This window comes from Battus philenor, unplaced genomic scaffold (assembly GCF_028537555.1).
Source record: "Battus philenor isolate CCGP_79_NKW_IND1 unplaced genomic scaffold, ilBatPhil1.0.hap1 SCAF_27, whole genome shotgun sequence".
In the NCBI taxonomy this organism is placed as follows: domain Eukaryota; kingdom Metazoa; phylum Arthropoda; class Insecta; order Lepidoptera; family Papilionidae; genus Battus; species Battus philenor.
This window is the reverse complement of record NW_027181690.1, coordinates 10,911,466-10,929,624: the sequence shown is the minus strand read 5'-3', so window position 1 is coordinate 10,929,624 and position 18,159 is coordinate 10,911,466. Positions and strand designations below refer to the sequence as shown.

At 32.4% G+C, this 18,159-nt stretch overlaps 1 non-coding gene across 1 annotated transcript; it reads left to right on the top strand.

Annotated features, from left to right (window-relative positions):
• The first annotated feature begins 13,493 nt into the window (after positions 1-13,493).
• Positions 13,494-13,566, top strand: TRNAV-AAC (transfer RNA valine (anticodon AAC)). The gene has a single exon. It is a non-coding gene; the product is annotated as a tRNA-Val (tRNA).
• The last annotated feature ends 4,593 nt before the right edge of the window (positions 13,567-18,159 follow it).

The window sequence follows — 18,159 nt, the reverse complement described above, 5'->3', positions numbered from 1 at the left end:
GTCTGTATGACTTAATAATAAAGCTAAGATGAATGTGATTAAAATATCAAAATGTTTTTTGTTTTTACTTTATATATCCCGTTGGGTTATTTAATTATGATAAGTGATATAATATCGATTTATAGATATGATCATTAAAGTTGATCACCTTTTTTATAACATAGTCCCATGGTGTGGGTAGTTGGAGATATTGCTGGATACACAAACACAGCTGAACGCAGCGAACCAGGTATAATTATTAAAGTATTTAAAAATTAAAACTACTAAAAACAGAATGAATTTTCATTTTATTTATATATATATACATGAACATGTGAATACAAAACCCTAAAACCGTTAAGAAATCGAAAAACTAACATTTACACAACCAATCACACGAGTTGTATGTTTGAGGAGACGGAAGATGTGTGCGATAAAGAAAGGTATATATAAATACGAACGACTAAGTACGAAGTAAACGTAGTAATTCGAAGAACTACTAACGATACGAAGCTAAAGGCTCCGAAGTAGCGATTGTGAGATATTCAAATTTGTAAATGAATTTGAAAAATTAAAAAAGGTCCAAATTTTTGCAAGTTTTACTCGGGGATTTACTCTTTACTTTTGGGGTAGCTAAAAAAATCCATCCATCCATCCTGGGAGGTAAAATTGGGGATATGTTCGGTAAGTAAAGATGAAAACTTTAAAAAACTAACGTGACGCGACCGCGATGCGAGCGTTCAAACACAGGTCTGCGAAATCTAGGCGGCCATCTTGTTTTTTTTTACTTGCACCATTTTCTACGTACAGAGAATCCTTCGGTTACACGCAAACGACACTGATATTATGACAAAAGGATAAGGACCCATGGTGCGGCTTTCGACCGTCTTAAATTTCACTAATGTCCGATTTTTCTAGAGGTCGCGTGAGGAAATTGCGGGAACGCCGCTGTACATCGCAAACCTTCATCTTGACTCCTTCCAGGACAACGATCGCAATGATCGGTTAGCGTAAGTTGCAGAATATATATATAATAAAAAATTGTATTCTACAATATTTGTGTAAAATAAATATTTTAATCTGTTAATTTTCGTTTTAAAAATATTTCGATGGCATATTTGTGAATCAAATGTATTTCGGACACGTTTAAAATGTAACCTAAGAATAATAAACCTTCATTTCATTCCATACAAACGACTTGAAATTAGTAATTTCAAATAATATTTTTGATAATTTTGTACTTAGTTTGTATGGATCCCCTCAGGGTAAAATACTCCTCCAAAGCTTTCTCAATCTTTGGTGACTTGGAGCCACCCGTAAAAAAATGTAAACTAAGTTTATATGTAACTAAACCTGTAACTATATTATATCGATTAAAAACACCGTTTCATAATCAACATTACAAAATTAAAATGAATACAAATTTTCATTTGAGTAAAATCTATAAGCTTAATTAAAACTTTCATTATTCTATTGCAGTTCAATCAATACCGCGGTATTGACCGAACAAGTTATTTCATTTGACTCTCATAATGTTCAGATTTAATAACAATAGGCAAACTAGACCTGAGCTGCCATTGAGCTATATAAATCAACTTTATCCGAGGAATTTTCTAGAAAGCGATTTACAAAAGTTTCTTCGTCCGTTTATATTCACGCGATATATCCTTTTTACGAACAGATATTGCATTACCGGCAATTTGATTACCCCTAACAACCGAAAAATTAATTTCTTTTCATTTATCTGCTCTTTGTGCTTTGTTATCATCTATGGGCTTGCAGTGTACGTGGAATATACAAATGAAAAAAATCTGCAAGCACTTCTTTTCGCACTTTTCATTTTTAATCACTTTGTCTACATTTTGTTGAGTTTCACTAATTCCATCATGAACACGCTGCAAAGTGAAAACCACGTGAATATTATTTTGAACATTCAACAGCTGCAAAAATCTTTTAAACTCAATGAGATCAACTACACAGGCTTCATCTTCGTTAATTGGATCTGCGTTCTCGGCATCCACATGTTCTATATACTACTTAGTCTAATTTACGTGTATTTAGGGAGTTTTTCGATTTCTTTGTTCTTCACTTTTATAACTATGTTACTTCTGGATTTAAATATAATATATTTGATACGAGTCAATAAGCTGCTCGTCTATAGTATAGAGTCATGGATGTCGGAACTAAAGCGTTTGGATGGAAAGTGCTGGAACGACAACATCGAAGACGCAGTTGGATACAAACAACATTTGGTCCGATTCAATGATGTTGTTAAAACATTCCTTGAAATATTAGAAAGTTCCATAATTTACAGAAATCTAATTGAAATTCCGGTAATTTTAAAACTAAAAGGTTACAATCAAAGTTTGTAAATATATTTCGCAGGACGATATGTTTTAGGTAATTGTTGCTTAACTTTCAGAGTTTCTGTTACAACTGCGTCATACTGTTGAATTGTTTGACAAATGTGCAAATACTGATCGTGGTTAGTGTGACTTTTTTATACGTAATAATGTTTAGATCATTGTCGAAGCAAAGGACCCTGTTGATGAAGAACTGTGATCGATCAAAATGTGTCACAGGTTTTGATAGAAGCAAATGATCTTTTAAAATGAATTATATAAGATTGCTATTGGTTAATTGTAAATGAAAACATTGTAAGAATAACGAAATGTCTAGGACGAAAGATCTGTTTGGTCTGAAGATTTAGTGGTTTAATATCCCTTTTCTCTATCTAAGACAACACTTCTGTTCCAAAACTAGAAACATTGTATGTCTTATTACACAAACGCTTTTACTTTCAATAATACAAATTCAATCAATAATTCCATTACTAATTTATACAAGTGGAAAGATTCACTAAGGGTTAATATTTCACGGCATCTACTTGTTTTTATCTATACTTATACAGGGTGTTTATTTGTGTAAAATCTTTAAATGGCTGAACGTATAGCCCATTTACTGTTTATTAATTTATAGTACACCTATGGTAATGATGTCATAATTTATCATAGACCTAGGATTTTTTTTATAATTCCTTCTGTAATTAAATTATTATTATTATCATAATATAACTAATTTTTCGTAAGATAAGTAAAGTAAGTACGGTGTAATCTATCTAAAAGTAAATGTATTTTAAAATAAATACATTTAAAAAACTTTTAAGTTGAACGGTTTTTTGATACCCATACTGTGGTGGTTGTGGACAAATATGTACCTAGTCCGCCATATTGGAACGGCGTCCATCTTGAATTTTAAATTTTGACATAATCATCGTGTTTTACTAGTGTAGCCCTTTCATTTGATACCCATATTAAAGAGGTTAAGGTTAAATATGTAACCCGCCATTTTGTATCGGCGGCCATCTTAGATTTATAATGTTATTGATTTTATTATATTGTATTGTCATCTAAATTAAATGTGTACCAAATTTCAGATCAATCTGACAACGGGTAGGTGCTTAAATTTCAATTTCTAATTTTGACCCATATAAATAAACAAATTCCGTACGGGTCAAACTAAATAAAACCGTTTAATTATAAATAACGTATTGTTAATGTAGTATGAAAAAGCGTTTTCAAAATTCAGATCACTACATATTAAAATTAATTATTGTTTACCATCCGTCCCTACAGACTTGTACTGCCAGAGAAGTAATGTAATATATATTATTTCAGAGGAATCACTCTATACAGGCAGTTTGAAAATATGTATAGAAGATTTTAAAATGTTTGCTGACCAATGATATTTGATTTAAAACGTTTGAACATTCAACCAATCACGCTGTATATTTTTAAACGGTTTTATTTAGTTCGACCCGTACCTACGGAATTTGTTTATTTGGGTCAAAATTAGAAATTGAAATTTAAACACCTTCCCGTTGTCAGATTGATCTGAAATTTGGTACACACATTTAATTTAGATGACTATACAATATAATAAATTCAATAACATTATAAATCTAAGATGGCCGCCGATTCAAAATGGCGGATTACATATGTTTCCTTAACCCCCTCAATATGGGTATCAAATGAAAGGGCTACACTAGTAAAACACGATGATTATGTCAAAATTTAAAATTCATGATGGACGCCGTTCCAATATTGCGGACTAGGTACATATTTTTCCACAACCACCGCAATATGGGTATCAAAAACCGTTTAACTTAAAAGTTTTTTAAATGTATTTATTATTAAAGAAAATAACGCAGAGGATACTCTTTTCAGCATTCAGCAGGGAAAATATTCATAATGCTTACGATTACTTGGACATTTAAAATGGCATTACTGCTCTTTCAGCTGAGCTTTGGATCTGAAAAGTTAATTAAAACGCTCAAGAATTGCAATTCTACGTTTCTTATGCTGAAAGAATCTACCGGATGTTCAGGTGCGAGGTTTTAACTTCTGATCATCATTGTCCTTCCAGCCGCAAGACGTTCACTGCTGGACCTGGGTGTGAAACTCAGAGAAGTCAGTTATAGACTGTGACAGAAAAGCCAAATTTGAAATTGCTTACTGCGTACGAAAAAGTATCACCATACGTACAATGATGTCATGGATGTGAGACGTGGTACTTTAAAATAGGCTTTATGAGGAGGCTGTAGGCCTTCTAGAAAGCGATGGAGGAGACTGGGAATATATTTGGAGCTTCGGAAATGAGGAGATCAGGAATCCAGATCTTTGACATTGCTCCAAGAATTGCTCTTTTGTATTGAAGTAGGCGGAACACTTCGCTTGTGTAAGAACGGATGTTGAGGCTTAAAGGCTGTCAAGTTACAACGAGCAGGCAGACGCAGCGTGGGCGACCTGCCCACTAGGTGGATCAATAACATAGTTAAGATCGCCGGAAGTCGCTGCACGGGGTGAACGCCTGAACGAAGACCTGTCCTCGTGGCCATCTTTGTGGGAAATCTTTGACTTGCAGTCAGCGTCTATGGGTTAAAACGATGATCAAAATCCCACATCATCACACATTATTTATTGGAGTCACAGATACATTTGTAATTATTGCAATGAAGCGATTTGATATGCTATTATTATTTTACTATTGTAATATTTATTATACACTATTATCGTCGTCGCTTTAGCCCTTAGACGTTCTCTGAAAGATATAGGCCTTCCCTAAAGATATCTATTGGGGGGATATACCATAATCACCACACTTGGCAGGCGGGTCAGCGATCGCAGTGTGGTATTATGGTACGCAGAGGACGTTGTTGCCAATCCTTTGAAATCTTGTTTGTGTGCAGTGGCAATCCTATATAATTAATGCATAAAGTGAAATATGTATAAGACTGTATCGGGAATCAAACTACCTATAGTATCAAGTTTCTGTCTCCAACCGCTGGGCTATCAATGCTAATTATTACTGCATATGTATAAAGTTTTACTTAGGTAATCTTGAATATTGGAAGTACATATTAGTTCGGTCCGGTTTATTCTTAGCAAAATAAATAAAAATGTTCCGTTTTCCTGTTATTTAGATAAATTGTGATGTGTGAATAACCTCTTGAATATATAAAGCATTTTGATTTAAAATTTCTGTTTCAGGCAAGAGATCTGTGTACAAAAACTTATTCCGTGCATCCTTTGTCGCTTCCAAGGCGATCTCAAATGACTCCGGTATCCTCACTGTGAACGCATCTTTACCTCTGGCTCTCATTTCCGTCATAGCTACATACTCTGTTGTACTGCTCCAAATAGCATTTTTATAATTTATGCCTTTTTTCTTACCTATTATTGTCAATAAATTTCTTATTTCTGAGTTTACATATGCATCTGCATGATACTTAGTGTTGCCATAAATATTGTTACAAAAATAAAACAACATTTTTTATTGTACGTAACATTTATTACTATTGCTGTGTGTTAGTTTAATACATTAATATAAAACGATTAAAACATATAAAGCTCATTCAAGTGTCTCCATTGGCTGCAGTACAGTCCTTTAACCTAACCAAAAATAAAGATTTTAAAATCGTATTTGGCGCCATACCTACTTCGGGTAATGCAATCGCAGCGCTTCGGTTCTCTTTATCAACCTGCTACATTTTGATTTCGCAAAATATTTTACAATATATTGGCGCGAAAATAAGTAACTACAATAAACAGTCATATAAAAATGACAGATTCCAAACACAAAAGTGTCATTTATTTATTTTTAATAATAAGAGTATTTATGATCAGACTTAGTATACATAAATATATGAAAGCGCAATAAATAATTTTGCATTAATAAATTTGCATACGATTCGAAATTATTTCTGTTCTTTTTTTTTACAATTGTTTTCTTTACACAAAGAGATAATATTAAGGTAGGAAATTAAAATGATTGAAACGATATTGAAAGATTCGTCGCAGACGCGATGCGCTGGCGGCCTTTCGCTTAAAAGCTGTTTCGATCCAAGATGGCCGCCCCGCTGCCGTAGACACGACGCTACGCATGTGACTGACATCTCACTCTTGACGTTGACTTTGATAGTATGGCGACACGACTACTCCGTCGTATGTTTCGTGAATTTATTTGAGGGAAACAGTTCAAAATTAAATACATTGTACCAACACATTGTCGATAGACACGAGAAAATGACATTTTGACAGCTTTTTATATAAATAAACATTTGATTTTTCTTACATTGATAAAACTTGTACATTTTAAGCCATTAAATTATTTTGACAGATTGCAATACTTTGACAGCTGTCATGTTTCGTCTTGAGAATTGATTCTGTTGCAATAAAGCGAGCATGAGGATAACTGGCATATCGTTAAATACCTTTGTGAATTCTACCAGATTATAGTCGTTTAGTACAACATAATTGAAGGTGATTCTAACACTTATTTGTGTTATTGCATTCGGAAATCAATTAATCTAATACGCAATTCGAAAACTAAATACTTAACTTTTATTTCTTCGCTCTTATTTTTCTTAAGTCTCAGGAAGTGGATTCATAATGTCAGATATATCTCAATCGAATGCTTTAACCAAATTTGTGAAGAAAAATCTTGTACATATAAATACACAGGTTTTATTGGCTCTGCTCTCAATTCATACTTTAAAAGTTACAGTCTGAGGGTTGAAAGTTGCCTTATCTTGCTTACTCTAAACATATTGTACTGTACCCGGCGATGATCAATATTGATGTGCAATATTTATCGCCGGGTATTGTACAACGTTGTAGTGTTGAATCCTTTTGTAGTACTTAATATTGAAGAAGCTGTTTTATTTTAAAGTAAATAATATAGTACTTATCGCTTGTAAAATAAAAATGCCATTATTTGTACGACAATAATTTATTTGTAAAATATGAGCTTAACAATTTATTGTACAGATACAATAATCAAGTAATAATTTTACTGTAATATATTCTTAAAACATAGAGACGGTAAGATCTTCACAACTGCACACTTAAAAATGTATATTTAAATAAATATAACTAGTAAAAGTATTTTGACATTTATCCAGTCATTGCTTTTATGCTGCCTGATATACCTCCGATATTGTCAAACTTCAAACTCAAATATCTTGGCGGCCATGTTGTTTTATTTTTTTTTATTTTGAACATATAATATCTTAATCATATTATAAATTTACTAACTAGCCAGGAACAATACTGATAGTGGGAAAAAAGGAAACAGCAAAAAGTCTATATACGCAGAACAGCCGCCATCTTTAATTTATCTAATGTCATATTTTTGTACTGTACACTGGAGTGTTTCAAAAAAAGTTTCATACATTGAGAATCTCTACCTATCATTTTATATTAATGTATTAAACTAACACACTGTAATAGTAACAAATGTTACGTACAATTAAAAGCAAATTGTAACAATATTTATGGCAACACTAAGTATCATGCAGATGCATATGTAAACTCAGAAATAAGAAATTTATTGACAATAATTGATAAGAAAAAAGGCTTGAATTATAAGAATGCAATCTGGAGCAGTACAACAGAGTATGTAGCTATGACGGAAATGAGGGCCAGAGGTAAAGACGCGTTCACAGTGAGGATACCGGAGTCAGTTGAGATCGCCTTAGAAGCGACAAAGGATGCACGGGACAAGGTTTTGTATACAGATCTCTTGCCTGAAACAGAAATTTCAAATCAAAATGCTTTATATCAAGAGGTTATTCACACATCAATGCAATTCGCATCGCAATTTATCTAAATAAAAAGAAAACGGAATATTTTCATTTATTTTGCTAAGAAAAAACCGAATCGAACTGATATGCACTTCCAATATTCAAGATTACCTTAGTAACACTTTATACATGTACAATAATAATTAGCAGCGATAGCCCAGCGGTTGGAGTTTGAAACTGGAAACTATAGGTAGTTTGATTCCCGATACAGTCTTATACATATTTCACTTTATACATTAATTATATAGGATTGCCACTGCACATAAACAAGATTTCAAAGGATTGGCAACAGCGTCCTCTGCGTACCATAATACCACACTGCGATCGCTGACCCGCCTGCCAAGTGTCGTGATTATGGTATATCCCCCTCCTCCCCCCCAAAGATATCTTTGGCGGAGGCCTATATCTTTCAGATAACGTCTAAGGGCTATAGCGACGACGATGATAATGTATGATAAATATTAAGATAGTCAAATAATAATAGCGTATCAAATCGCTTCATTGCAATAATTACAAATGTATCTGTGACTCCGATAAATAATGTGTGATGATTTGGGATTTTGATCATCATTTTAACCCATAGACGCTGACTGCAAGTCAAAGATTTTCCACAAAGATGACCGCGGTGACAGGTCTTGCGTTCAGGCGTTCACCCCGTGTAGCGACTTCCAGCGATCTTAACTATGTTATTGATCCACCCAGTGGGCAGGTCGCCCACGCTGCGTCTACCTGCTCGTGGTTGCAACTTGACAACCTTTAAGCCTCAACATCCGTCCTTACACGAGCGAAGTGTTCCGCCTACTGTCAGTACAAAAGAGCAATTCTTGGAGCAATGTCAAAGATCTTGATTCCTGATCTCCTCATTTCCGAAGCTCCAAATATATTCCCAGTCTTCTCCATTGCTTTCTAGAAGGCCTACAGCCTCCTCATAAAGCCTATTTTAAAGTACCGCGTCTCACATCCATGACATCAATGTACGTATGGTAAAACTTTTTCGTACGCAGTAAGCAATTTCAAATTTGCCTTTTCTGTCACAGTCTATAACTGACTTCTCTGAGTTTCACATCCTCTAGGTCCAGCAGTGAACGTCTTGCGGCTGGAAGGACAATGATGATCAGAAGTTAAAACCTCACACCTGGACATCTGGTAGATTCTTTCAGTACAAGAAATGTAGAATTGCAATTCTTGAGCGTTTTAATTAACTTTTCAGATCCAAAGCTCAGCTGAAAGAGCAGCAATGCCACTTTAAATGTCCAAGTAATCGTAAGCATTATGAATTTTTTCTCCGCTGAATTCTGAAAAGAGTATCCTCTATGTTATTTTCTTTATTTAACATATACATGGTGATTGGTTGAATGTTCAAACGTTTTAAATCAAAAATCATTTGTCAGCGGACATCTTTAAATCTTCTATACATGCTTTCAAACTGCCTGTATAGAGTGATTCCTCTGAAATAATATATATTACATTACTTCTCTGTCAGTACAAGTCTGTAAGGACAGATGGTAAATAATAATTAATTTGAATATGTAGTGATCTGAATTTTGAAAACGCTTTTTCATACTATATTAACAATACATTATTTATAAAAAACATTTAAAAAACTTTTAAGTCGAACGGTTTTTTGATACCCATATTGTGGTGGTTGTGGGAAAATATGTACCCAGTCCGCCATTTTGTATCGGCGGCCATCTTAAATTTATAATGTTATTGATTTTATTATATTGTATTGTCATCTAAATTAAATGTGTGTACCAAGTTTCAGATCAATCTGACAACGGGAAGGTGCTTAAATTTCAATTTCTATTTTTGACCCAAATAAACAAATTCCGTACGGATCGAACTAAATAAAACCGTTTAATTATTTTAAAATACATTTTCTTTTAGATAGCACCGCACTTACTTTACTTATCTTACGAAAAATTAGTTATATTATGATAATAATAATAATTTAATTACAAAAGGAATTAGAAAAAAAATCCTAGGTCTATGATAAATTATGAGATCATTACCATAGGTGTACTATAAATTAATAAACAGTAAATGAGCTATACGTCCAACCATTTAAAGCTTTTACACAAATAAACACCCTGTATACGTATAGACAAAAAGAAGTAGATGCCGTGAAATATTAACCCTTAGTGAATCTTTCCACTTGTATAAATTAGTAATGGTTTTATTGAAAGAATTAGTATCATTAAAAGAAAAAGCGTTCGTGTAATGAGACATATAATGTTTCTAGTTTTGGAACAGATGTGTTGTCTTAGAGAAAAAGGATGTTAATCCCCTGGATCTTCAGACCAAACAGATCTTTCGTCCTGGACATTTCGTTATTCTTACAATGTTTTCATTTACAATCAACCAATAGCAATGTTGTATAATTCATTTTAAAAGATCATTTGCTTGCATCAAAACATGTGACACATTTTGATAGATCACAGTTCTTCATCAACAGAGTCCATTGCTTCGACAATGATCTAAACATTATTACGTATAAATAAGTCACACTAACCACGATCAGTATTTGCACATTTGTCAAACAATCCAACAGTATGACGCAGTTGTAACAGAAACTCTGAAATTCAACCAACAATTATCAAAAACATATCGTCCTGCGAAATGCATTTACAAACTTTGAAACTACTACAAAGAATTAGTTTTAAAATTACCGGAACTTCAATACATTTTCCGTAATCTATCGAGCTATCTAATATTTCAAGGAAAGTTTCAACAACATCATTGAATCGGACCAAATGTTGTTTGTATCCAACTGCGTCTTCGATGTTGTCGTTCCAGCACTTTCCATCCAAACGCTTCAGTTCCGACATCCATGAATCTATACTATAGACGAGCAGCTTATTGACTCGTATCAAATATATTATATTTAAATCCAGAACTAATATAGTTATAAAGCAAAAGCCCAAAGAAATTGAAAATCTCCCTAAATACAAGTTAATTACACTTAGTAGTATATAGAACATGTGGATGCCGAGAACACAGATCCAATTAACGAAGATGAAGCCTGTGTAATTGATCTCATTGAGTTTAAAAGATTTCTGCAGCTGTTGAATGTTCAAAATAAGATTCACGTGGTTTTCACTTTGCAGCGCGTTCATTATTGAATTCGTTATAATAGTAAATATATAAACAAAGTGATCTATAATAAACATGACATAAATAAGTGTTTGTAGATTATTTTCATTTTTATATTCCACGTACACTGCGAGCCCATAGATGATAACAAGGCATAAACAGCAGATAAATGAAAAGAAATTAGTTTTTCGGTTGTTAGGGGTAATCAAATTGCCGGTAATGCAATATCTGTTCGTAAAAAGGATATATCGCGTGGATATAAACGGACGAAGAAACTTATGTAAATCGCTTTCTAGAAAATTCCTCGGATAAAGTTGATTTATATAGCTCAATGGCAGCTCAGGTCTAGTTTGCCTGTAGTATTTAACACTGAACATTGTGACAGCCGAGTGGAATGACTTGTTCGGTCAATGCCGCGGTATTGATTGAACTGCAATAGAATAATGAAAGTTTTAATTAAGGTTATAGCTTTTATTCAAATGAAAGTTTGCATTTAATTTATTACGTTGAATATGGGACTGTGTTTTTAATCGATACAATGTAATTACGGGAATTTTGAATAAGTCTTAGTTGCAATTGTTTATTTAACTTGTTATGGGGGCTGTGAGGTTCTGAAATAGTAGCTACGATTCAGTAATCGCAGCATGGACAAGCTTCCTATTCGGTGGACTGTCCAGAAAGTCGTGGAAAGTCGCAGGATGATGCATGCCAAGACGGAGCGTCGTGGTGATGAAGAAGCTCATGCCTTGCAGTGGGCGTCCATTGGCTTACACCAGGGGTGAGCAACCTTTTTTGCTCCGAGGGCCTCAGTTTCAAAAGGCCATGAAGAAAATAAAGTATATGTACAAGGTTCAAAACATGTTATAAACGCGGTATATGTTTGTATTTAAGATATTAACAACTAATTAGACACTTTGTTATCCTTTAAGCCTTGCTTCTCGGGTTTTTTTTAAATAAAAATTTTCTTGAGGCCTGCGGGCCGTGGGTTGCTCATTCCTGGCTTACACAATGATGATCATCATTGATAGATATTTATTTATTATAAATTATTCAATAAAAATATTTTACTAAGATATTAACACTGAATATAGGGAAATATTGAACATTTTTTAATCACACAATTAAAAGCAAAAAAAGTGTCATATTCATTCTATATTTAAATTACAGATAGATATATAAATAGATGGATCTTTCGCACATCATACGCTTAAAAAAAACTGCCAGATATCTTTAAAATGTGAGGACCCCATTGTAAATTATCATATAATGTTATACCTTTTTTTTTCGTATGAAATCCTGTATAGGATAACCCTTCATAACAGGGGCAACGAAAGGATTATGGCGGACACCAACCGGGAAAAACCCCACGGTATTTTTCAACACTATGAACATAGCTTTACTGACAGTTTCAAGATTCTCATTGTTTATTAACATTCTAGTTTCTTGCTGTATCGCGTTCATAGTAAAAAACCTAATATGTTTTATTTTACTATTATATACAAGTTATTTTCACTGAACCAGTGTAATATCCAAAAAACAAATTAAAGATATCTGTTAATTTTGATGTAATGTTTAGTCGACACGACATAATCTAACATCATAAGAGCTAACAGAATGGCATTTTAAATTAAAAAAAAAACAGAATAGCATCGAAGTATATATGGCCCTAATCATAGGAAAAATAATTGGATTGAATGATTATTTCAATATAAGCAGTAAGCTCTACCGATTTGGAACGCCTAGCTGCTAAGAGCAGACCAGAATCTCAACAAAAGTTGCTATTTTAAATGAAATTTAACAATTTTTAATATATATATATATTGTAATATCTACAATGTAAATATGTCAACAAAGTAAGTTCAACACATATCAAAGAAATAATCTTGAATGCTATAATAACATTTATTTAATAATATACATTTAGTTTTAGATTTAAAATTAAGAAAAGGAAGGTCTAAGATAACTCGTGGAACTTCATTATATATAAGTACACCCAGAGTAAACCTTACTATAATGGCTGTCGGATTTAATAAATAATCACAAATTAAATACTTCAGTGGACATTAAATTTACTGAAGCAAATTCAAAAGAAAAGAAAATTCTGAAAGTGTGGACATGTGTAGTGATTTTCTCATCCATTTACTTCCATTTTGAGGGAGGAACGAAAGAATCGCTTCTACGGTTTCTGATTTCTGTTCCAAAATTTTAATATTTTAACAATTTTCATTTTATATATAAAAGTAACATATTTTATTTAATTTAGGTTGTTCAGACATCGGTTTCCGTGGTGTAGCGGTTATCACATCTGCCTAACACGCAGAAGGTCCCCGGTTCGATCCCGGGCGGAAACATAGTTTTGTTGCATTTTACTTTTAATTTAAAAAATTTGAGTTTTTTCTTAACAAAAAAATTTTGGTCTTCATACCTAAATTTAAGAGACGAAAGGAAATAAAGATATTTTGATAAACGTTTCTCTTAATAAATTCGTTAAAAAATTATGGTAGTGATGAAGTGGCTTGAGTTAACAGATAAAACAACGAAAGAAACTATTTACGGAGTCATACCCAAAAAGCCGGTACAGCGGTTTCGGTAGTACTGAAGTATTTATCATCATGAATGAATTTCAGCTACGGTGTGGTGATCTCATAAAAGATAACTGTAAATTTAACGTATTTACTTGAAATAATTAAACGTAATTTTATATTGTGTTAGATTATTGTTTTTTTTAACAGTTACGATTCCATGCAATGTTTATCAGAAAAAAAAAATGCTGTTTGAAATAAGATTGCCTTTTGTACTTATTTTATCTAATTCATATTATTTATTTTCTTTTTCCGTGTCTTGATAATACATCATAAAGAAAAATGTAAATAAACAATAAGATATCCGTAATTCAATAAAGTATATTTTCTCTTATTGTATATATAATAATACCAAAATTTTAAAAGCGTTATATATTTTTATAATAGGTTAAATAAGTTAGCTTATGCAATTAATTAATAAAATATAATTGTAATAAAAATTTTAAGAGAATGAAATATTAAGAAAATGAAATTTATTTTAGTGCCATCTAGTAGAGATATACAAAACTAAAACAACGTTTCGTAACGGTTATGTTTGCAATGTTTGTTGTGCAATTGCTCACTAGATGACTCAAATTTTAATTTTTTAAAATTATTTTTGAATCGTATGCTATCATTTTATGTCTTTTATTCTCATAATCTCTTTTTAAGGACTTAAATATTTATTTTTGAAAATTCCACTGACAACATCTTCATCAAAATTTTTTTTTTCACTATCACTGTCATCATTTTTAGTTTTTTCTTAAATATAATTACTTATTATTGATTTAAGTAAAATTATTACTACATTATTTTTGAATTATTACTACAGTATTTACGAAGCGTGACATAATTTTAATATTTGATTTTATTTCTGCAACATAAACATAAACCTTTACGCATATAGTAAACCTACTTAACACTAGATGTCACTAACACATTAGAAAATACATAGAAGAAATACAAAATTTATATCAACTTATTAAACCTTCATTATCTTTATAAAATAGATTATCGTTCGTGCATAGTTTTCAAGTTTTAATTCATGTGTATTTTTATACATAAAGCAATTGAAATAAATTGATCGCAAAGACAGTAAGCTATGTTTAATTATCAACGTAGACGAACGAGAGAAATTATATAACATGCTTCTTCGACCAAGCAAGTTAATTATTTTATTAAATAGGTGCTCGTTGCAGATCCGTGGTCTTGCTTTACGTTTATTTTTTTATTTATCCTACGATTTTACTTATCTTTGAACACGATTTTTATTTATCTGTGATTTAGCGCGCTTTGATTCATATTGTCTGTAACTTGTCATGCTTTACCAATAGATGGCGACATATATCGTAATCAACTATAGTAAAATATAAATGTTGCATGTAAGACATAAATAAATCTTTACTCTCTACTGTAAATAAACAGAAGATAAAAAGAAACCAAATATCTTTATTTTATCAAAGGGCTTTTTGCGGATGGACTTATATGCCCTTTCCTATAGATTTTCAATAAGGCCAAATAGAAGTTCCGACGGCTTTGACCAGGATGTCCTGCGCTGCGCTTCCCGGTGCGTTGTCTTTACTCCAGAATAGTGATTCCCAAAGTGGTCTATATCGACACCTAGGGGTCTATGACAACCTGCAAGGGGTCTACGTCAGCGAAAAAAAATTTGGGAGTCCATGAAATGAAAATGGGGGTCCGCGATAGTGGATCTCAACACATACACTAATAGTACCTATTTACTTACATCATACTATCTTATAATATCAAAACATTTACGTTATTTATAAAAGTACCTATGAAGTAAAAAAATATTGTATATATGTTTATAAAATTGTGTAAGTTGTAGAATGTTGGTATTCGCTTTGTGGTAGCAATGCATTTTGAACATGCACTAAACTTCACTACAGTTAGAAATTTACAGGAAATCAATATCAGGTAAGTGCGGGGTCTACCCAACACGGAAAAACATGGCAAGGGGTCTACGACACAAAAAAGTTTGGGGAACTCTGCTCCAGAACCTTTGACTCTTACGGTTTTCTATAATGGAAGTTATGTGGCTACTCACTGTCGCTTCAACTTTAAATTACTTATTCAAATCATTTTAAATTTTGCTAACACTAAGTTCAATGTGCAAATCACATTTACCTGACTCTTGTAGAGTATATTTTGGAAAATTAAATATATCGACCCTTCCATTTCTTGTATATCTACCGGTAACCCGTAGCTGTAAAATATAACATTAAACAACACAATATATTAAATAGTAAAAGGCGCAGGAATGTTCCAAGATCAGTTAATTGTCATGCGACATTGTTCAGTAAGCTAATTTGCAATGACAGTTAAAATATATTCTCGAAATTCCTGTACGTAACAATTGTACAGACTCCTTGTTGACATTTAAATATAAATGAAATATATTGTTAAATTTTTATTCATTTGATGAATTTTAGGCAGATAAAATTAATTGACTGTTATAATACATATAACGAAAGGATAAAAAAAATAATTTTATTTAATTATTACATTTTATGCGGCTCCGATCGGAAAATAATATAAGCGATATATAATACTGTGATCAAAAAGTAAGGCTAATTTGTTTATAAAATGAAAATCCTTTATTTATTCTTCCAAATCAATAAGAAAAGGACCAATATTTAGCCACTTCCGCACATGCAGTGGTAGTCGTGCAACAAAGTGCACCGCCCGCCAGCCTGCTGATAAATGCGCATGCGGCAAACAATGCGAATCACACAACCGCCACTGCTAAATTACTCAACACGTGTTTCACCTCTCCACGGGGCATCTTTAAGAGTTATGTTACACCGATTAGCGCCAAACACAGAGAGAACAGAATCAGCGGGCCGGCGGGCGGTGCACTTTGTTGCATGACTACCACTGCATGTGCGGAAGTGGCTAAATATTGGTCCTTTTCTTACTTAGGATGGACTTTCGCAAGGTAACGCCTGATTCCATTAAATCTTCCAAATCAATTTTATCACCTTCAAAGTAATACCCATCTGATAAAACCCACTTTTGCCAACAGTCGGAATACCCTTGTACTGGTATAGCCTTCAAGACCTTAGATTCGATTTTTACCTTCTTAATCGTGTGAAAATTGCATCCCCGCGTTGTCCTTTTGAGTTTGCTGAATAGCCAGAAGTCGTACGGAGTCAAATCTAGCGAATTTAGTGGTTGCGGAACGATGTGAGTCGAGTTTTTGGTCAAAAAAGTCGCGACTAACCAATGCAGTATGACATCGACCAAACTAGATGCGTTTGAGACACAAAACATTTTTCCTAATGGTTTGGGATGAGCCAAATGATATTACAACTTTTGACAAAAAGACACTTGGCAAGTGTTATAAACAGTACACCAACATAGGAAAATAAATTATCTGGCTTCTATGTTCGACTGTTTTAAATGACAATTTCATTTTACTCTTTGATCACAGTAATTACAAACTAATAAATGATTGTTTCTAATTAAATATAATCCGCATCAACGTTGGCAAGCAAATATTTGGGTGGACCGAAAAGTAATGTCGCTTTAAACTGTGATAAAAACCCTGTACTGTGATAATTGAGGAAAAAAATAAATAAAAAAAGGAGAAACGCAAAGCCAGAAAGTAAATTAAGAATAAATAAGAATGTAGGATTTTGTAACGTGTTAGAGGGACGGGAAAGTAATGTCGCTTTCATAAGTTAAATTCACACGACTACAGTTTTAACAAGTTTTTATTTCTAATTAACAATATATTCACTTTCATTATCAACAACCTTTTGCCATCTAGTATACAAATCGATGTCGGAGTGATAAAAATCAATAGGTTTTTTTTTTCAATTTTAATAATCTTTTATGATTTTGCCACCTAATTTTATATAAATACACCAATACCTCACTTTGGACAAAATAGATTTTGTAGCGCAACTATATGCAGCTAGTTATTTTAGCTAAAGATCTAATAACCACAATAATGTGTATATCATAATGACAGTATCTTATAATAATTACGTTCAAGCTACGTGTGTTTTTTTTAATTAATATTTATAAACAAGACCGTGTGAATATGAGATAAAATGTCAATGTTAAATAGCAATCTGCTATAAATATCAAATAGCGTAAATAGCGTGAATAATTTAGCAGGGTTCGTACTTTATATTATTTATCTGTGGTTAAGTTTATATTAAAATTTATTTATATTGTTTTAAATATGTTTTAATGTGATTTGTGAATTTTTTTAAAAGTATGTTCTATATGATAAATTTAAAAAATAAAATAAAAACCTTATTTTTTTATTTTATACAGGTAATAGATATAAAAGCTTTCGAGATACATATGTATGGCTCATTTTTCACCAGAAAATATATACAAACCTTTTAT